The sequence below is a fragment of the Betta splendens genome, chromosome 11 (assembly GCF_900634795.4).
Source record: "Betta splendens chromosome 11, fBetSpl5.4, whole genome shotgun sequence".
Lineage (NCBI taxonomy): Eukaryota > Metazoa > Chordata > Actinopteri > Anabantiformes > Osphronemidae > Betta > Betta splendens.
In genome coordinates, this window is record NC_040891.2 from 4,017,597 (window position 1) to 4,029,336 (window position 11,740).

The 11,740-nt window shown below is 40.7% G+C and overlaps 3 long non-coding RNA genes across 3 annotated transcripts; 1 reads left to right on the plus strand and 2 right to left on the minus strand.

The window, feature by feature from the left end:
* Positions 1–247: 247 nt before the first annotated feature.
* LOC129604853 (uncharacterized) lies at positions 248–2,237 on the plus strand. The gene is made up of 3 exons (XR_008696159.1): positions 248–633; positions 1,594–1,695; positions 1,950–2,237. It is a non-coding gene; the product is annotated as an uncharacterized LOC129604853 (long non-coding RNA).
* A 19-nt stretch (positions 2,238–2,256) lies between these two features.
* On the minus strand, positions 2,257–3,783 carry LOC129604852 (uncharacterized). Its single transcript, XR_008696158.1, has 2 exons — positions 3,066–3,783; positions 2,257–2,625 (listed from the first exon to the last, which is right to left on the minus strand). It is a non-coding gene; the product is annotated as an uncharacterized LOC129604852 (long non-coding RNA).
* A 2-nt stretch (positions 3,784–3,785) lies between these two features.
* LOC114865446 (uncharacterized) lies at positions 3,786–5,077 on the minus strand. The gene is made up of 3 exons (XR_003787521.3): positions 4,685–5,077; positions 4,471–4,590; positions 3,786–4,385 (listed from the first exon to the last, which is right to left on the minus strand). It is a non-coding gene; the product is annotated as an uncharacterized LOC114865446 (long non-coding RNA).
* Between the last annotated feature and the right edge of the window lie 6,663 nt (positions 5,078–11,740).

The window sequence follows — 11,740 nt, forward strand, 5'->3', positions numbered from 1 at the left end:
TCAGCTCACACCACAAGGTGACACAACGAAGGGTCTTTCGGGTAAACTGGGAGGGTAAAGGCTTAAAGGGCCCATATCATGCAAAATCCACTTTTTAGACATTTTGGAGCGTCCCTATGACTCTATGGGTCACATATACACACACTGAGCACGGTAGAAATGTATTTCCTGCTTTTTTCACATTTTGAAAACGTAAATTTTCTCATCCAATAAAAACAGCCACGACCTACTCTGAGGCCGTGTCCCAGTTGTCCTCACACTGGTTGAAAGTTCTCCTTGCAAATCCTGAACCACCACCCCCACAATGATCCCGAACCAAAACTGGACTTCCGCCATTTCCCCCCTCTCACTCACCGTGAACAGACCAGCACGGCAGCGCCCAAGTCCTCCCATAGAAATAGTTCAGTTCTTAGGTGTTCTAACCAACACCAAAGTCTCTTCACTTTACCAAGGGATCAACAAGTGAGGATTTGTGGGTCACTTTTATTTTTAACGGACCGGTGCCAGAAACACTGCCTCGGCATTTATACGTATGTGCATTTCAAACGAGGGTGCGTACAATGCTGGATTTGTTTCACGGCTCCTGTTGGAAAAAAAGGACCTATTCCTAAAGTCCGTCATCCACTCACTGCAGTAAGTACATGCTTGATATTTATAATGTTTTAAAATGTTAGTTTGTCCGTTTAAATGTAGTAACCTATGTGTGAGTCAAGTTACTAGCTAGCTATGCTAACGGCTACAGCCATTCGACCGAGCCTTTGTCCCCTTCAAATGTGCTCATGTGGGCTCCTGCAGCCATACACCTGTGTGGAGAAAAGCTAATGACTAACGGCATCGAGCGGCTACAGGCAGGGAGCGGTGGGTTTAGCGTCTGTCCTTTTTCTGTAATCACATACACCTGCGGGGAACAGCTGATCGTTATCGCCCTTCAAGCGGCGACAGACAGGAAGCGGTGGATCTAGCTCGCTGTAGTAAGTTTGTGCTTGATACTTGTGATATCTAAATATGTTAGTTGGGTCTGTTTAAAATGCAGTTACCCACATGTGAGACAAGCTAATCGCTAGCGTCGCTAACGGCTACAGTGAGTCAACTGAGCCTTTGTCCCTTTCAAATGTGCTACTCTGAGTTGGTGCAACCACACACCTGTGTGGGGAACAGCTAATAGCGATGGGCCTTCGATCGGCGACAGGCAGGAAGCGGTGGATCGAGCTTTTGTCCTGTTGACGTGCTGCCGCTCCTGTTTGTGTGTTGCGTTAGCCGTTAGCATGCCTTTAGGCCTTTGCACTTTAGAGCTACAGCTGGTCGATCGCTACAAAAAGAACCTGCAGATGAACGCGGTTATGTTTATTACCCCGTCCTGTGTCACAGCCTAAATCAACTTGTGATTTGGGGTTATGTCATTGTTCTATCAAATTCTAACATGATTAGTTGGAATGATTACTGTGTTGTGTTTCAAGCTTAGTTGCTAATTAGTCACATCTCTACAATACCTGCTGCTTATCTGGTCAGTTACCGATAGCTTGTACCATAGCCATTATATTTGTAGGACCAATACAATTTACAGTAAATGTAACAGTCTTTTCTATACTGTAGGAGGGCAAATCCCAGTTGCCCACATGCAAGGAGGCTGTCAAACAGAGAAATCACTGCAGACTGTTGGTACACAGACATCTGCTGCCCAGCTCAGGAGTGAAGGTGTGTAAGTTTGTATGTACCAACAGTAAGATAGGTAATAGAAGATTTTAATTGGTATATACTGTTTAGATTTTATATTTGAATTGTAACAACTGTTTATCTGTTGTTTTAGCACAGACAGGCCTGTCCTCTTGTTTGGTTTAATTTTTTGTCTGGTATTGTGTGTTCTTACATTAGAGAAGGTTTTGACCTACATAATAATTAACATTTCACTAATCTACAATTCTGATTGCACTACCTTTTGTTTTGATGAGGTGATGGTGAGGACAGCCACAGCTTCCATCTGGTAGAGGACTGCTTCCGCTCAGTCTTCCAAATAGTGATGAGAACAAGGATCACCACATCTCCCTGTTTACCCTACTTTCATGCATTCCGTCTGCAAGGCCCTGCAAAAGCTTCTCCTTCGTCCTCAAACCCCCAGACTTCTTAATTAACTCAGTAACCTATACATTGCACATTGGAGTGTGAAGGTAACAGTTTGTTCTAGCTTTGGAGTAGTGGTGTATTTTTTTGGTTTACAATAAAGTTGGCTTTAACTATTATGTATTTCACTGAACTCTGTTTCTGAAGGGAAAACACTTTTATTTAGGAAATCATAGTATTGAAATTACATGTTTTTCTCTTTCTAATATGGTAAGCTATAAAGTTGAAGCGGCCATAAATAAAACGCATATAAATTATATATAAATAAAGTTAAAAAAATTCTTAATGAGTGTTGCACTCACAAAAAACACATTTTTACTCAAACGGTAAAGGAGTTATTCTACAGGTGGTCTACATCAATCATACTATGAGTGTTTTAGTGTTTTATCCATCAGGAAACTGCCTTCATCTACAACCCAAGCATGAAGAGATGGCAACTCAGATTCTTCACCCCAGGAATCCTCAGCACCAGCTCACTAGCCTCTGTAGACTAGATACCTGTAACAACTTTAGATACAGAGACATATTACTGTCAAATTTATCATGAATGACAAAAAACATAATTAAAAGCAGTAAAAATACGTTAGGTCAATATATAATTTGAACCAATGCTTTTTGTTCCCAGGAAGGTCATGCAGTGATTGCTCTAAATATTAATGCACATTTTTTAAATAAAATTGTCAGAGCAGCAGCACAAGTAAGACAAAAACAGTGAAATGTGTAAATGTAAAATGTATTTATATTATTTCAGCTATGCTCTCAAACTTATTTATTTGTATAACGTGAGCTAAAGTAGTGTTATCTATTAACGAGAGTTTTCCAGGTAAGTCGTGTTGTGAATATTGAAGCTGCACACGCCATTTAGCATTCGCATTAGCAACCGCTAGTCGCTTTGCAAATTACATAAATCAATTAAATTGAAGTAAATGCGACATTCATACCAATACCAATGAGACACATCTTGCATCAGCCGAAATGTGGTGACTTCAACAGCCTCCTCTTCAGCTTCAGGGTCAGATTCGGGATCGTAGACGTATGGTTCTACTACGCTACGAACTAGCTGGCTGGCTAACGTCGTGCAGTCCTGTAGTGGGTCTTCTTCTTCTGTGGAGGATTGCGGTGGATTGCATTCTCAATGTCGCACTACTGCCACCTATTGTATCCTAACCGTGCGGTGGCTCGTATCCATGGAGCCAATTTAAAAAAAAAACAACAACAAAAAAGGTATGCGCTTCCGCACAGAGGTGTGGTGAGCAGCTTCGCTTGCGACACGCCCACAAAACACAGCGTTTGCTGATGGAGAGTGAAAACCACACATTGACAGGGGCAGTGTGGACGATCTAAAGGGTTTTATGGGATGAAAATTTACAGAGACCTTACTGAGACATTAAAGTCTAATATTTTTTAGAATGAAAAGCATGATATGACTCATTTAATGTATGAGGATAAAGGTGACGTGACATTGTGGCAGACTGCTACAAAAACGGTCAGAAAGAAGGTTCACCGCCAGTGTGTTGTGTGTTGAGCAGCGACGTCTCTTCTGAAGAAGAATGCTTTAGACTGCCCCGCTTTTATCACCGGGCCATTGGATTGGTGCATTCAGTGGCACACAAGAACCTTACTTCACTCCTCCTCTCTGGGCTGTGGGAAAATGACATCACCGCAGCTGACAATACAATAAAGATTAGGGACGTGATTAAATACTCCCACGTTCAGGGTTCACGGATTCCTGATTTGTTCACTAGACAGTTAATGTAAACATTGTGGCTCAGTGACTGAGGTGACTGACTGGCGAATGGTCACTGGGGAAAGAAGCTGCCAGTCAAGCAGATTATTTTAGCAGCCAAAGAGATCGCTTTTCAGCAGTGAACTTTTCTTTTAATAAATGTATTAAAAGCATGTTTAAATCAAAATAAACAACTGTAATACAACTTAAGGATTTGTGCTCTCGTAATTTTTGTCTTCAAATCATTTATGGCCTATTCTCTAGAAGGTCCCTGAACACATCACACGCAGATTTTACGAGGTACAAATGTAAAACACGGACACGAAGGCTGATTAGTCCGTTAAATATCCAACCCGTCGGCCATCTTTTCTGTCAACAATGCAAACCCCAGCCTCGTTTGACGAGCTTGTTAGCGGTGAGCGTAGGTCACAGGAGGGTTGAAGCAGCACACACTCTCCGGATGTGCTGTTACATAACTATTTAGCTGCAGACATTTCCGCCTCTTCGGCCAGAAAACCAACCCATCCGTACGAGCAGCAGGCTGACGGGGGAGAAAATCACAATGTGTGAGGAACCTCACTGGATGTAGCCTTAATTGTTGTGAGACACAAAAGGCAGGAGCTGACATTTCTACATGAGCGTAGCTTAGTCACCCAGAAATCCCTGCTGCTCCGTTTGCTCCGAGACTGTTGACTGAAGCTTGAAACAGTGCAGTGCAAGACCGGATCCATCTGGATTCCTGAGGCCTCAACAAAAAGGAAACCACATCGAGGCGTCACCAGAGTGTCCACAAAGTACAAAGTGCAGCAAGTGACGCACTCTCGTTGGACTCACACTTACTTTTTCATATTTCCTCAGATAAATCTTTATCTCGAACTTGCAGATTTAGCCTCGGTGCTTTTGGATATGCACACGTTCACCAAAGCAGACCGGGCTTGATGTAATTAGGCATCCATCCAAGTGAATGGAGCAAACAAACACACTCGCTGCCTCGCTCTTGTGCGGCTCCGTGTGCAGGCAGAAGCATCAGGTAAAGTTCCCCTTCCCTTTCGCACCCTAAGTGTTTATCTCCTCTTCGTTAAGGACTCCCTCCATCATTCACGCCTCACAGTTGCTGCGACTTGACACAGCGTCACCTTTTTAACTCCAGTTTCCCAGTTAGGATTTAGTTGACTTTTTCACAGTGGCTTTGCATAAATCAAATCTGGAAGTGAAGCCTGAGGAAAATAGAGAAGGGGGGTATCACACAGATTCAGGTATTGTTCTTCACAATGGTCGGAGCCCATTGCAACAGCAGCTCAGTGTGCCTGATAACTAGCTTCTTAATGGTGGGTCTGGCCTATAAGCTCTGACGTGCTTGGATTAGCTACTCCTACACTTCAGTACTGTGGGACTATATCATGTGTACTGTATACACACACACACACACTGTGGATGTCTGCACGCTGTTGATCAATACACGTGACGCGGCTCGGAGCGAAGAGCTACTGTACTTACTGTACTGTAGCTCACGGACTCCTCCACAAAAACCAATGCACACACGCACACACACACACACACACACACACACACACACACACACACACACACACACACACACACACACACACACACACACACACACACACACACAAAGCTCTAAAACGTCCTCCTCCGCTTGACATCGCTTATTTAATACTTTACTAAGCAGCTCTGATGGAGAATGTACTACAGCTGATGGAGGGTTCAAGTTGTGTAGATATTATCAGTTAGATGTTTTGATGATGATTTACTGCAGGACACTTCAAACTCAGAGCAATTATCGGACGCACTTCACCCACCAGTCAGCGTACGTAACCATAACAACAATGCTTCATGGCTCTTTACTAGTAATAACATAAAAAGAGTCTGTCAGGGCAGCAGCACTGCCAGGCAGATGTGAAGCATGATCATAAATAGGTTGTTAGCTAGTTAGCTGTTGTCACTATTAGTACTGGAGAAAACATATATTTACTGGAATAATGTAGTCACTGCATCTACTAATGGCTCTGTGCGTGCGTAACCAGATTTGTACCTGTATACTTAGTGAGACTATACCATGCTTAATAAATATTTCATAAATAGGGGCATTAAAATGACAAACAAATTGTGGCTATGTGATCTGTGGTTATTTTTTTTTAATTGTCGCAGTCCTTTGACGTGGCACAGCAGATCCTGAAAGCTCCACAAGCAGCAACAAGCTAGTCCACTGACTGATGATAATTAATTATAATTAATTAATTATATTAATTATATTTAATGATCAGATATATTTAATGGTCAGACATGACGCACCTCATCATGGAGGTGATGCAGTTGCGCGAACATTAAACTGCTGTTTGTATCAGACGTTTATGTAGCATGTTAGCCAACAGGCTATTAGCAGTGCCATGCTATGTTATGATGCAGCTGGAGTTAAGGTGGGAATGTTCCAGAACGCAACCGTTGTGACTCAGTGGTTACGCACGCATCTGGTTACGCACGCACAAATCTGATCGGACTAATTTGACTCCATAGAGCTGGAGACATGATTTTCATTCACAAATGATGTTTTTCATTCAGCTTTGATTAGGGTGTTGTCTGGCTAAGTTAGAATAATGTGATGCTGAATATACAGTGTAAAAAAAATCCACCCTACAGCAGTTAATGTCTGCCATCGGTTCCAGCGTTGCAGTACAAGGTCCTGTGTTTGTGATTAAGCTTGTTTTTTAAAGAATTTTAATGTTAGAAACAGAAGATACTGTAGTCTGGTATATAACATAGAAATTGCAACTTGTCACTTTAATTGGGCAAATATTGTAGAGTCTAAGTTAGTAGAGACATAACACTGCAGACTAAAAGCTTTAATTACTGTAAATATAAAGAGATCCAACACCACACTAATAAACTCAGTGAATGTCTTGATTTGTTGTTTTGACTTAAACAGTGGTTGTTGGCTAGCACAGGATAACCAGGAAGCCTCTTCAGTCTCTTGGCATCGGGTCTGTATCAAAACTACAAAAATATCCAGCAAGAGCATCTTTACGGCAAAAAATAACACCAAGCGAAACAATCTTATCATTCAACACAGTACATTCTTCAAGTGAGGAGACTCTTCAACAAACACCACAGCCCTGAGCGTTAAAAGCTCACACACACTGATGCAGAAGCTTGTTCACGCTAAGGATAAAACTCCCAGACATGAGTAAACAATGTACAGTAGTACAGGTATCTGAGTGTACTGTAGGAGTACACACACTGTACAAGCTACACGGGATAAACAAACATTTGCACAAGCAGCAAATACCTACACATCTCAAGTTTGTAACACTTTTTTCCTAGACACAGCTGTCAACTCACAACACGTTGTTATTCCAGACTTATTGAATTCTAAATGCACAATTGATGTTAAGTTATGAATCAACAAAAGCATTATAATAGCAAACTAATGTAACTGACCTGGACAGAAGTAAAGGAAGTACTTATTGTTTGACTTGCTTGTGGAGACAGTGGAGTCTTCTCATCGTCTTCCACTGAGTCAACTTTGGCTCAAAAAGTGACTGATGATGTGATCTGACACTTATGTCATAAATCTCTCTGGTTTCCTTGGTTACCGTTTATTTTATGCTCGTCGAGAGGTTGGCTACAGTCCTATAGACCTGAATAATATGTGCAGGTGTAGTCACAGGAACATCAAGCTGCTTGGAGATGGTCAATACATGTGAAAAGTAGATTTAATAAAGAAACAAAGACAAGTTTAAGGAGACCTGTGACACACTAAAGATGTACGTACAGTATGTGGTCAAATGTATCTATTTAATTTGATTTGAAGGACCAACAATGTTGTCACATAAGTGTCTATTGTGTTTTGTGTGGTTGTCAGAGCTAAAACCAACCAAATAGACCCAGTAGACTTCTAAATAAATTGTTTTTCACTGTTTCACAGTTCCGACAGATTGTGTGGTTAAAATGATGACCGTGAAAGTGATCATGCAGTTTTAAATATGGTGTTAGGGATACAAAACATTTGAAAGACGTTCACTGCAATAAAATGAAAAAGTATAGTTTGGAAGATAATGTTAGTGAGTTCTGTACATGTGTGGTTTAATTACTTACATCAGAAGATGTATTATAGGCACTATACTGTATACTGTATATCTTATTCTTTTAAAGTGGTCACTTGTCCCAGAGGTTTTTGAATTGTCCCTTTTTTCAAAACTACTTGACTCACATTGTCAAACAGGTTTTAACCTCTATTCATCAGTATTAATAGAAATAGCAAAACAGAGATCATGGTAGCGATTGTGTTTCTTCCTATTGAGATTAACAAGAAAAACAATGTTTTCACCATGTTACTTCTGTAACTTCAAATCAAAGTTATTTAACATTTACAGACAAAAATAAACAGCTTAGTACAAGGATGTCAACATTTAAAAGCTTAAAGTCAAAACTTTGCCACCACCACTATGTTTGCCATCTAAATGGAAATGAGGCTGCAGGTAAATACATGGTTCACAACTGGTGTGTGGATGACATAGAGCATGATATGTGGAAATGGAGGGGATGGAAATGCAATAAAAATGCAGTAGCTAGATAATCAGTAGACATAATAAACTAAGAATTTGATTGCAACTTGTTGTTATGGTAGATTTGAATTATTCCAAATACATAGAAAACATATTACTTGTTAAAAAGTCACACCCAGCTGGCCTTTTTATAGAATCAACATCATAATTATGGTTGAATAACAATTGGAATGTGGTGATTTTGAAATGTGAATCAAAGTTAATTGGGCAACGTTGACTCGACGTTGATCAAACTTTGTTTCAACGTTACATCAACGTCACAACAACAGCTGACATTATTTTAACCATATTTTACTATTGAAGGTCGGTTGTGTGCCTGCTGGGCATTGCCTGTCTACTGTACCAGCCTTTAGAACAATAAAGTGTACTGTAAAACACCAGCTAAGTGCTACATCACTACTACAAACTCTAAACGAAATTAACAGTGCAACAAAATACCAGCAGTCACTGACAAGAACAAAGCTTGTGTCTCTATCAGTATGTTCTTCAGGGACCCAGCATCGCTCAGGCCTTCCCTTATCGCCGCGTATGTTCAACCACCAGCTGTTTTTAATAGTAGCAGCGTCTCTGTGCTGCCTGACAAACCCAGCCAGGCCTGTAATGTGAGCTCATCCTTCCTCCTCTGCATCCGGCATCTCACTCGCTCTTGCTCATCATCGGTGCTGATCTGCCCGTGTCGCAGCCCTAATGCGCCTTCCGCGCCGCCTCCGCTGACCCCGCTCCGCTCCCTCCACGCCTCGGCCTATCTGCAGGTTGTGTACACTCCCTGTAGTCACTGCATTAGCCTGGCCCTATTTGTTGTTTCCCCACAGACATTTTCATTAAGATGATGTCAGGATAGCTTGAACTTATTCTGTATTCAGTTTACTCAAGGAGGTACAGGCTGGAAGGGCTTTTTCTCTCCCCTCCTTCTTCTGGTCTCACCAGCATCAACATTTACTACTGTAAATGAAACAAATGAAAAAAATATAAACAAAAATAAATGTTTGGATTTACTGTACGCTATGGCAAAAGATAGAAAGTTACCCATATTGGGCACAGACAGACAGACAGACAGACAGACAGACAGACAGACAGACAGACAGACAGACCCCTGTTCCTTGCTTGGTACAGTAAGTGTTTTTGGTAAGTGTTTGGGGTCTAATTTATTCATGCCATCCTGCCGCTGATGTAATGAGATGATTTAGAGAGGTGTGTGCGTGGGTGGGTGGCTGTGCAGTTATGCATTGATCCATCTTCACATATCCACCATATATAATGTCTTTGAAATGATAGTTTCCAACAAAGTCAGCCTCTCTTGGCTGAACTTTGCTTTCACAGGGTGTTGGTCAATTGGTTCTACAGTGAAATCAGCATGTGTTAAATTGTCTTACGGTTATATATTTAACATTAAAGCGAAGCCGTAAATATAGAATTGTCCCTATGATTGGTCAATTCGAGCCACAAATGAGAGGTACCACTGGATAAAAGGTAAATTGCAATAATATCTACTTTGTAGAGAAACCCAGACTGTGCACTATAGCGAAGCCTTTACTGTAGCTACAGTACTGTTCAGCTCAGTAAAATCATACGACGCGTGGCCCTGCGGTGTGGTGCCAATTAAAGTAAGTTGTACATCAAACTTTATGGAGCTAACACTGTGTGTATTTAACACCGAGAACGGTTCATTCAAGCTGCGTGTATCAGTAATTATCAGAGCTCTTGTGCAAACAGAGCATTATTGAGCTGTCAGGCAGCCGTTTGTCTCGGGTCACTCCCGCTGTAGTGGCTGTGTAACAGTGGCTTATTACAGCCGCCTCGGGTTCACGCTAAAGCTCCACACTTAGCGATTTTTAACACATCTTTCACTTTTAACCTACACATTCTTTTCTCCCCAGTGTCAAGAATAAATCGATTTTTCTTAATTACTGTCTGCAGTAAATCAGCCGTTAAGAGCGACTTCGCCTACCACTCTCTTTTTTTCATTTCAGAATAATTGTATTGGATCTCAGGCAACTCCCAGTCTGCACAGTGACACCTAGATCAGTGCCCACATTAGGCACAGCGAGCATTCAGCCAGGTACTCACGGTGGAGAGTACCGTTAGCGAGGTTTTTATACGAGACGATGTGGTTTGACAGGAGTTCTACAGGCTTTAAATGCTATTTTACAGTTATTATGTAAGCTTCCGAACCAGGACTCCCATGGGTTCTCATTGGTGTTCCAGAGCTTTATGGACCCACTGAGCAAGGGTTCATTCCTTGACTTCACTGTTACGCTATTATCTCCCTGCAGTGGTGGAAGGGAACAAATGTTATCACATATATAAAGACAAAAACATGCACATGAACATGAGTGTTATCACTGTATGAATCACATTTTACTTCAGATATAAGAAATATTTCAAAAATATAGACCAGCAAATCAGTAAACATATCTTTTCCCCCTGAGGATGAACCTTAAAGATGTTGGTGATTCAGTTACTTTTTATTGTTACTGAAATACAATAACACTATTTGCAAATAGTAATTTAATATCTTGGTAGTTTTAAATTGAGCAAAATTAAGTAGATGTAAACTGTAGGCATTATTTCTAGAACCAAGACATGATGCTACATGTTTAAAATTAACTTCAAAATCTCTTAAAAACTTAATTTACATGGCTGGTTAGTGGTGGGCTCAGAAAACATCCTGCTGTGACTTGCAAAAGTAAGTGTTGGGTGAAAAATGAGAGATGGACTTAGTCCAAGATCTTTATCCAAGATTTTAAAGGCAGGCCTAATTCTAATTCATGTGACAAATGTTTGAGTAGAGAGAGCTGAAGGTGTGAAGAAAAGAACAACATTGCCCCCTACTGGTCCGGTCCGATGGCACACACCACATACTCTACAGTTCACCACACCTTAGAGTGCATGAGAAAACACAACATAGCATTTAGATTCTTTTTGTAGTATCGGCCAAGATTCCAGTAGTGTACTAATTTATATTTTCTGTATAACCTAGTTACAAGTACTAAAATATGTTTATATGTATCTTTATACTTATTCTTAAAGCTGCTGTGTTTAAAAATTGAAAGATCAATGAGGATTAACAACATATTCAGTGCCAAAAGCTTTTTATTCAAACAGTGTAGTGGTAGACAAGGCAAATACTTCAATATGTACTAATTAAAATGTCATCAGCAACTTTAGAATAAGAACATAACGCTTTGGAAAAACATCATAGTTTAATGCTGAAGGATTTATGCTCTAATATCCCCTGCTACAGTCCTCCACTCTCTGCACAGCCCTTCAGGTATTAGTCATTGTCAAACAAATATGAGTGTATAAAAAGTAA